We start from the raw sequence: 9,927 nt of genomic DNA, 5'->3' as shown, positions 1-9,927 counted from the left end.
GCAAAACACAAGCTCGTCTGTTTCTGTTTAACTTCGGGATATGGGAGTTTTCCCCACAGTTTCTGTTTGACTGGCCTTTCCCACAACACCTAACCCTCCCGGATTCCCAGAGTGAGTGAGATCCCTGCTATTCCTGGTATGCAGACCTCCTAGGTGGGCGGGAGAGGTGCTCTAGGGTGGGGGAGACAGCAGTGGGGAGGCCCGTCCCTCCTCAGTCCCTCTGTCCATCTCCTTGCTGTTCTGTGAGGTGGGCGGTGGGGCGTGCTCCCCTTGGGCCTGGCAGGCTGTTGAGCACCCCAGGCTCCGTGGAAAGGAGCCCTCTGTCTGCCCGTCAGCCTAGCCACACTTCCTAACTCTGTCCTTGGCCCTGGGGCTGTCGCCAGTAGGTCTTGAGAGGTGGTTACTCACTTCCTGCGGCTGGGGCTGGGAAATCCTCAGCGCGAGGAGGGGAGGCTGCTTCCTGGCATCCCTGGGACCCTCTTCTCTCGGGACTGACCGCTGAGCCAGGGTCCCCAGGAGGGGGAGTCCGGGGAACAGTGGAGGTGGACTTTGGTGGCATCGGCTGAGGCTTCTCCTCCAAGGACTTGAGGGGGCGGGGATGGGGGAAGGCTGGGTGATTGGCTAAGATGTTTGGGGATGTGCAGAGAGGGGGAGCTGGAGGGACAGCGAATGACCCTCCCCACCCCCATTTGCCCTCCCAAATCCCAAATTTGGGTTCCATCCCCTTGGCCGCCAGAGGTGGCGCTGTGGGCCCCCTGTTCAGGGGAGACTGGGTAGGGAGGGCAACCAGTCCTGGATGGGAACTCGCGTCCCATGTGTCTACCAGTGGCCCCTTCACCGCCTAGGTCTGCAGCCCCCGTGGGCTGTTGGGGTGGAGGGCAGCCCCGTGGACCCCAGCTGGCCTTCCTAGCTGACCCTCCCTCACCTGGGCTGCCTTCCCCTCGCTCTCCAGCTGGCGCCATGCACCTGCTCCAGAAGCCCCCTGCCCACCGAGCTCGAGCTCGGGGCTCTGCAGCCCCTCACTTTCTGTCTGTGCTCTCCAAGTACCCCAAACCTGTCTTCCCTCAGGGGCTCCTGAACCCCGTCCCTTGTCGCTGGGGTGGCTCATACCCATGATTTTAGATTCTAACTGCTCTGTGCATCTGCTCCCCCTGGTACCGCAGGGGCGATACTCCCGCCTGGCGGGCGTGAGGCTCCGGTGAAGGGGGGTATGTGGCCGGGGGGTATGCGGCGTGCTGGCTGAGCACCAGGCGGAGGCAGGGGTTCTTAAGGGGTGCGGATGTGACCTCCAGCCCCGCACCATCACGGCTGCTCTAGCTTGGGCAGGGTCCCAGGCTCCTCATGGTAAACCAGGATGTCACGTGGGCCACGGGGGCCGCTGGCAGCCTAGTGGGGACTGGGGAGCCCTGCCCCTCACTGGATTAGTCCCCTCTTCCCGCAGTATGGACCACAGGCACTCTCCCTTCCCTGCCTTTACAAAATACACAACAGAAATTAACCATTTAAGAGCTCATTGTCATGGAGCAGATTCACCACTTGGTACCATCTCCTCTGTCTGGTTCCGAAACATTTCCATTCCCCCCAAAGGAAACCCCGCACCCCATGGCAGTCACTCCGCGTTTCCCCCCTCCCCAGCCCCCGTAGCCAGCCACCTGCTTCGTGTTTTGGGATTTACTTATTCTGGGTATTTCCTATCAATCGGATCGCACGGTCTGTGAACATTCGCTCCGCCTGATGTCGGGGAGGCTCCCCCGGGGCGGGGTCTGTGCTTCCAGCCTGTTTACAGCCCGCCTTTGTCCGTCCGTTCACTGTTGACGGACACTTGGGCTGTTTCTCCCTTTTAACTGTTGTGAGCCACACAGCCATGAACATCTGTGTAAAAGGATCCGAGTTTCTGTTTTCAGTTCTTTGGGGCACACGCCGGGAGTGGAATTGCTGGGTCATGCAGTAGCCCTATTTTACCTTCTTGAGGACCCGCGGGACTGTTTTCCACCGCACCTGTCCCGGTCGTGTCATTCCCGCGTGCTCCGCACTCGGGTCCATGCGCTCGGCCTCCGATGCTGCTGGGGAGCGAGGGGCACTTCGACCTAGGGCTTCCACGCGTTTCTGCTGACTCAGGGGCCAACCCTTCAGCCCCAGCATCTGTACCCCCTTCACCGGCAGTGTCGGCTAGAATATCTTCAGTTCACTGAGGTGCAGGCCCACGTGCTCCCCCTCGGAGTCTTTTTTTTTTATTTAAGATTTTATTTATTTATTTGACAAAGACAGGGAACACAAGCAGGGGGAGCCCCAGGCAGAGGGAGAGGGAGAAGCAGACTCCCTGCTGAGCAGGGAGCCCAACGTGGGGCTCCATCCCAGGACCCTCAAATCATAACCTGAGCCAAAGGCAGATGCTTAACCGACTGAGCCCCCCAGGCGCCCCTCATTGGCATCTTATAATGAAGCAGAGAGGTTGACTATTTGGCCCAGAGTCGCCCAGCTCTGAGAGAGGCTGAGTTGGAGCAGGAATCAGGCCTCCCGACCCCGGTGCTCTGGCCTGCACGATGCGGGGCACCAGTCCAGAGTCTCCTCTTCCCAGACGGTCGTCCCACAAGCCAGGCTGTCCTTGGGACCTGTCTGCCCTCCACCCCAACACCAGTGCTCCGGCCTGCCTGGGAGAGAAACACAGAAGTACATAACATTCTGGGCCACATTCCTCTGTGCAGGGTGGCTGGAGCCACAAGCCGGGGCCTGCATCCAGGTGCCCTTCACCCTTGAGTAATTCCCCTCGGGTTTACTTTCAGGTCTGTTTTCTGAACGCAGCCCCTGGCCCCTCCCGGCCCCGGCAGCTACGGGGCTGGAGAGCTCCCGTCTGGCCACGCTGAGGTCAGTCGCAGCCACCCTCTGGCAAAGCATAATCAGCCAGGCTCCTAAGTGCTGAGCATGTCGCTCTGGCCAGGCCCCACCAGGCAGGTTACAGGTGTCACCCCCGTCCACACGGTCAGCCTGCAGGTGGAAATCATAGCATCATGTCCTCAATGAGGAACCCGGGGCTCCCCAAGGTCAACAATCTGAGTTCAGGTACATGACGCAGCTACTCTCACCAAGATCCCTGCAGGGGCCCCAGGTAGTCTCCCCTGGCCCCGCCCCCCACCCTTCCTCTTCCCGCTGCACAAGGAATCGGTTTGTAATTTAAAAACTTAAAAAAAAAAAAAAAGAAAAAGAAATTTGCACGTAGTAAAATTTACTCTTGGTGGTGTCCGGGTCTGTAGGTTTTGGCAAATGCAAACTCGTGTAGCCTGCACCCCATGGCCCCCCAGCACCGTGGAAGGCCTCAGCAAGGGCCCCTTTGTTCTCACGCCTCCCCTACTCTCTGGCAACTAGTGCTCTGCGTTCTGTCCAGAGACACCCTCCTGAGGCTTCTTCGCATCTAAAATAAAGCCCAGCCCCAGGCCCGGTGGTCCAGCCAGTGCTTTCCTGCTCAGGACACTGGCACTGCAGGTCCCTCCCCGGGGAAAGTTCTTCCCTCTGGCTCCCCGCCAAGCCCTCTTCTCCTGAGTCCCAAGTCCCAGCCTCAGTGGCTCCTTCCCACGGAAACTTCTCTGCCATCCTGGCTAAGAAGGTGTCCCCCCCACCCCGCCTGTTCTCCTGTGTCCCCTGGGGGCTCTTCTGTGGGACAGCCGCCCTGTGCAGTGCTGTGAGCTTGTTCGCCTGTGTGTCCCCTTAACTCATAGCTCCATGAGGGCAAGGGCTGTATCCACAGTATCCTCCAGGCCACAGGCAGGCACACACTAGGTGCTCAATAACCGCTCAAGGAAGGCCGCAGACAGCCGTGAACCCGGGTGCTTTCTGATTCCCAACTGCATCTTTTCCACGATGCCTTGTGGCCTCCCCAGAATTCTAACACATCCGTCCATCTGTCCATCCATCCATCTGTCCCTCAAACACCCCCAGGGGCCAGATTTGTTCTCTTGTGCCCATTCAGGGTTCACAGAACCTGGGAAGGCTGGTCCCTGCTTTCTCATGGTCGAGAGATGAGCAGCTCCCTCCCCACGCACTTCAGAGGCAGGAGAGGACCCTCCCCTCCATTTCCTCACCTGGCTGCCTTGTCACAGCTCTGTGAGGTGAGTGACACTGGAATCATCAACAGAAGGGAGAGGGGGAGCTGAAGAACGCGTCGGGCGGCCCAGTCCCCACAGAGCCACACTGTCTGCGCTCTGAGAAAGGCCGCTTGCGGCGGCAGGAGGTGAGGCAAGGTGACAGCACTTACAAGGGGCCCTGGGGCGGGCACAGTGGGAGCCTGGAGCCTGGGAGGGTCTCTGAGGGAGCCTGGGGCGGGGAGGGGTACCTCAGAGCCAGAGGCCCCCACCCACCCTGTGCCTAGGGGGGAAACTGGGGTACTTTCGGCTGGGCTTTTCCTTTCCCAGCCCCACTGGCAGGGGCAGTGGGTCCATGTGTTTCTCGGTGGGTCACAGAAGCAGACTGGAGACGTGGGAGAGGGGTGCTCTGGGGCCGAGGGAGGAAAGCCTCGGTGTCACAGTGACAGGGAGCATGTCCTGTTGTTCCTGCCCCATAAATAAACCCCGCCTTCCTAAATGCCACCCGGTCAGGAACCCTGAGGGTGTCGAGCTGCAAGCAGGATCCCAAGTTCCCTGTCGCCAGAAATAGGCGAGGGGGCCCCCCTACGAGGCAGAGACCGTGTGGGTGGTGGCTGGCCGCCCTTCCGGGCCCTGAGCTGAGTTCCCTTCCCAGACCGGAGTGATTCAGAAAGTAAGGAGGTGACCTTTTTCCTTCTCCGAGGGTCACTTTTTTGATTCCAGGGTTTTTTTTGAGGAAAGAGGACATTTTAGCAATCAGATGGGAGCCGGAGCGGGTGATGTCAAATGACTGAGGAAGCCGTGGTGCTGGCGCAGGCGGACGTGTAATCAGCACTTGCTGATTGACTGTACAGATGAGTTCTCTCCCTGGCCCCCTGCACACACAGCACCTAGAGACAGACAGTAGAACCCGGGGCAAGTCTGTGCACCCAAGGCCGTGACCAAACGCTCAGGTCCCCGGGGGTCGGGGGCAGGGGGCCATGCAGCCAGCCGCGTGGTGCACCGAAGCCCCCTTGGGGCCGTTTCTGTGCGGACACTGCTGCTGCCCCACTGGGCGGGGGTCTCACCGCTGCTGCTGCTCCCAGGCTGGGGCTGGACGCCTTGCTGTCCCTGGTGCACCAGGGAGCGGGACGCGGCTGCCACCACCTTTCCCAGACGGCTTCCCAGGTGTTCACTAGCTTCGGATTCAAAGGCCCACGTGGGAACGTCTGATGGGAAATCCTGGTAGCGTACCTGCATCCCAACTTGCAAGAGAGGCTAGGAACGCGTCGGCAGTCCTCCAAGACTCAGGGATGGGGAACCCCCATACTCAGCAGGGGCACTCAGAGACGCAGGGGATACCCACAAGAATAAAGGCGCTCACAGCCCTCCCCTGCAGACATCCCACAGCCTGGCCAATCTGCATCTGGCCTTGTCAGGCTTCTGAGCCTCCCCGGACGCGGCCCCCCGCCTGTCCCCGCATCTTGGTGCATCACCACATACATAGATGTTCCTCTTGCTTCCCCTCCCTCCGCCCCCCAGTGTGATCATATCAACAGTTTGGGTGCATTAGTTTTCATGTTGTTGTGCCCACGTGTGACTGGGGAGCCATGTGTCCCGCCACGAGTAGGTATATTGGTTTCCTAGGGCTCCTGTGACAAATGACTTACGACATGCTTATGACAGCAGAAGGGTGTTCTTCTCGGTTCTGGGGGGCACGGGTCCGAGATACGGGTGTCGGCTGGGCTGCGTGCTTCCCAGTAGCCTCTAGTGGCCAGTGTTCCTTGGTGCTCCTTGGTTTCTGGCCACCTCCCCCCGCCGCCCGCCTGTCACCTGCCTTCTCTGTGAGCGTCTGCTCTCCCAGGTCTCCCTCTCATGAGGACACTTGGGATGGTATCGAGGGTCCACATGGACAATCCAGAATCTTGTCGTCTTCATCACATCTGCAGAGACCCTCTTCTCCAAATAAGGGCTCCTTTATCATTTCTTCGACAAGTTCCTCCCTCTGCCTTGCTTCTGTTTGCTTTTTCTGCAACTTCTATGGCTTAGTTTGGAACCACCTGTACGGAACCTCGAACTCTTAGAATTTTTCTTGCTCATTATTATTATTGTTTCCCTTCTTTTGGGAACTTCCTTTGATGTTATTTTTGAACACTTCTTTCGAGCATTAGTTATCATATTTGAACCGCTCTATTGGTTCATATAATGGACACATAATAAGCCGAGCCTATTGCAAGTGTGCAGTTCCGCAGGTTTTCACGGACGTATACGCCACAAAGCCATCCCCACAGTCAAAATACGAACACATACGTCCCACCATGGAGCCCCTTGGGGATCCCTCCCTTGCAGCCCTGCCACCCCCACCTTCTGTCCCGTGGATTCGTTTATATTACTTCGAGATTTATAAGGATGTAAGCATGCAGGTGCCCTCTTTGTCTGGCTTCTTCGACTCAACATGATTGTTTCAAAATTCACCTCTGCTGTTGGGCCTACCAATTGCTCATCACTTCTACTGTTGTGTAGATGAATGTGCTAGAATTCGCTTTTCCATTCATCTGTTGATGGATATCTGGGCTGTTTCTGGTTGGGGCTATTAAGAATTAGCTGCTGTGGGGCGTGATCCCGGCGTTCTGGAATCGAGCCCCACATCAGGCTTCTCCACTAGGAGCCTGCTTCTTCCTCTCCCACTCCCCCTGCTTGTGTTCCCTCTCTCGCTGGCTGTCTCTCTCTGTCAAATAAATAAATAAAATCTTAAAAAAAAAAGAATTAGCTGCTGTGAATATTCATGTGCAAGGCTTTTTAGGACGTAGAGTTCCTGTTCTCTTGGGTAAATAGCTGGGAGGGGAATGGCTGGGTGAGATGGTAAGTGTATGTTCAACATTTTTGGGAATTGCTTAACAGTTTTCCAAACTGCATGAATCATTTTACTTTTCCACCTGCAATGTATGGCAGTCACAGTTAGCTCATAGTTACACTGACACTTGGTAAGGTCAGTCTTCTTAATTTTAGCCAATCTTTATTTATTTATATTTTGAGAAAGAGAGAGAGAGAGTGAGAGAGCGTGTGCACAGGGTAGGGGTGGGGTGGGTGGGGGCAGGGGCAGAGGGAGAAGGAGAGAGAATCTCAAGCAGACTTCATGCGCAATGCTGAGCCTGACATGGGGCTCGATCTCATGACCCTGAGATCACCACCTGAGCTGAATTCAAGAGTCAGATGTCTAACGGACTGAGCCCCCAGGTGCCCCATAATTTTAGCCGATCTAGTAAGTGTGTAGTGGTGCCTCCTTGTGGTTTAATTTGCATTTCACAGTGACTAATGATAATGAGCATCCTTTCATCTCCTTATTTGCCATCATATAATCTTTCTGGTGAAATGTCCTTTCAAATCTTTGTCTGCTTTTTTTTTTTAGATTTTTTTTTNTTTTTTTTTAAAGATTTTATTTATTTATGTGACAGAGAGACAGCCAGCGAGAGAGGGAACACAGCAGGGGGAGTGGGAGAGGAAGAAGCAGGCTCCCAGCGCAGGAGCCCGATGTGGGATTCGATCCCAGAACGCCGGGATCACACCCTGAGCCGAAGGCAGACGCTTAACGACTGCGCTACCCAGGCACCCCCTTTGTCTGCTTTTTAATTGGATTGTAGGTTTCTTTATTGTTGGATTTTGATAACTCCTTATATATTCAGGATGCAAGTCTTTTATCAGATACGTATGTACTTGGCAGAGATTTTTCTTCCCATCTTAGTCGTGATATTTTTAATGTATAAGAGTTTTGTGTATTCTTATGAGAAACAAATAAACAAATCAAAAAATGGGCAGAAGATATGAACAGACACTTTTCCAATGAAGGCATACAAATGGCTAACAGACACATGAAAAAATGTTCAAAATCATTAGCCATCAGGGAAATTCAAATCAAAACCACACTGAGATACCACCTTACGCCAGTTAGAATGGCAAAGATAGACAAGGCAAGAAACAACAATTGTTGGAGAGGATGTGGAGAAAGGGGATCCCTCCTACATTGTTGGTGGGAATGCAAGTTGGTACAGCCACTCTGGAAAACAGTGTGGAGGTCCCTTAAAAAGTTAAAAATTGAACTACCCTATGACCCAGCCATTGCACTACTGGGTGTTTACCCCAAAGATACAGACGTAGTAAAGAGAAGGGCCATATGCACCCCAATGTTCATAGCTGCATTGTCCACAATAGCCAAATCATGGAAGGAGCCGAGATGCCCTTCAACAGATGACTGGATTAAGAAGCTGTGGTCCATATATACAATGGAATATTACTCAGCTATCAGAAAGAACGAATTCTCAACATTTGCTGCAACATGGACGGCACTGGAGGAGATAATGCTAAGTGAAATAAGTCAAGCAGAGAAAGACAATTATCATATGATTTCTCTCATCTATGGAACATAAGAACTAGGATGATCGGTAGGGGAAGAAAGGGATAAAGAAAAGGGGGGTAATCAGAAGGGGGAATGAAACATGAGAGACTATGGACTATGAGAAACAAACTGAAGACTTCAGAGGGGAGGGGGTGGGGGAATGGAATAGACTGGTGATGGGTGGTAAGGAGGGCACGTACTGCATGGTGCACTGGGTGTTATACGCAACTAATGAAGCATCGAACTTTACATCGGAATCCGGGGATGTACTGTATGGTGATTAACATAATATAATAAAAAAATCATTAAAATAAAAAAAAGAGTTCTGTGTATTCTTATTCCCTCTTATAGCACCCTGTTCTTGTGCAGTGGGTGCAATATTTTATTTTTGTGAGGATATTAATTATAATTTAAAAAATTTCTGCACTGTCTCTTCTAATTTTTTGCCCTGCTGATCCTTGGTCTCTTTTCCTCTTTGCTTTTGGGTGAGCAGGTTTCCTCCAACAGCCAATTCCCCTGGCTGTCTTATTATCCTGAGGAGTGAGCTGGTCCTAGGTTCTGCATACTTCCTGGCCTCAGTGACAGGTACGCCTCATGGAGAAAGAATCCAGCAACAAGCCAGGACTGCTGCTGGGGAACCTTCAAGGTCAGTGCTACAGAATTTCCTTTGCATCCTCTCAGCTTCCTATAGCAGAACCCTCGGTCCCTGGCCTGGGGAGGCCAGAGCCCAGCCACTGGCCTTCTGGGGACAGGGTAGGGAGGGATCTGTGGGTGCCAGGGCTCAATGGGCAGATTTTCACTGAATCCTATGCTGTTCAGCTTCATGCCTCATCTCTACCCTCTCTTCTTTGATTTTTCCAGAGGATATAACTCACGTCTGGGGCTGGAGGTGGCAATGGAAGGAAGGAGAAGGTGGTGCTGGCATCAGACAGGAGACTGGCGCCCCAGATATTTTGCAGAGAAACTTTCTCCCAGTCTCTACCCCCACCCCTTGCAGTCCTATATTCAACATCTTCCTTCCAAGGCACCTGGTGCCTCAAGGACTGAGCCCCTGTGGTGTCTGAGCAAGTGGTGTGTTTTTCTTGGTTCAAGCCATAAGATGGGAACCACCTCCATTTGGCCAGATCTTTCTTCTGCTTTCTGCCAACTAAATATCTCCTAACTCAGCTGCTATGGCAGACTCTGCAGGGTTTATGAACTTGTAGAGTAATATCTTTTTTTGGTAACACCTCTACTAACATTTTAAAGGGGTTTGGGGGAGAGAGGAGACCCATGGATGGCCAAGTGCCACTTTGATCAAAACCAGTATTTCTCTTTTTGCCTATAACTCCCCTTCTTTCCATATGACTTATTTGGCTACTCCTGCTGCCTGTTCACCCTCCCTGAGTCATTGCCTCCTGTCCCTCCCCGTACGCTTTGTCCCTCACTGCCTTCTGTCCCCTCTCTGCCAGGCCACTGGGTCCCCCACAGCTCAGCGCC

The 9,927-nt window shown here is 53.9% G+C and overlaps 1 long non-coding RNA gene across 1 annotated transcript; it reads left to right on the top strand.

Annotated features, from left to right (window-relative positions):
• On the top strand, nt 1-9,556 carry LOC117795921. Its single transcript, XR_004620110.1, has 3 exons — nt 1-111; nt 8,942-9,094; nt 9,310-9,556. It is a non-coding gene; the product is annotated as an uncharacterized LOC117795921 (long non-coding RNA).
• Nucleotides 9,557-9,927: the final 371 nt, after the last annotated feature.

Source organism: Ailuropoda melanoleuca, chromosome 14 (genome assembly GCF_002007445.2).
Source record: "Ailuropoda melanoleuca isolate Jingjing chromosome 14, ASM200744v2, whole genome shotgun sequence".
Lineage (NCBI taxonomy): Eukaryota > Metazoa > Chordata > Mammalia > Carnivora > Ursidae > Ailuropoda > Ailuropoda melanoleuca.
The sequence above is the reverse complement of the archived record's forward strand: the minus strand, read 5'-3'. Positions and strand labels throughout refer to the sequence as shown.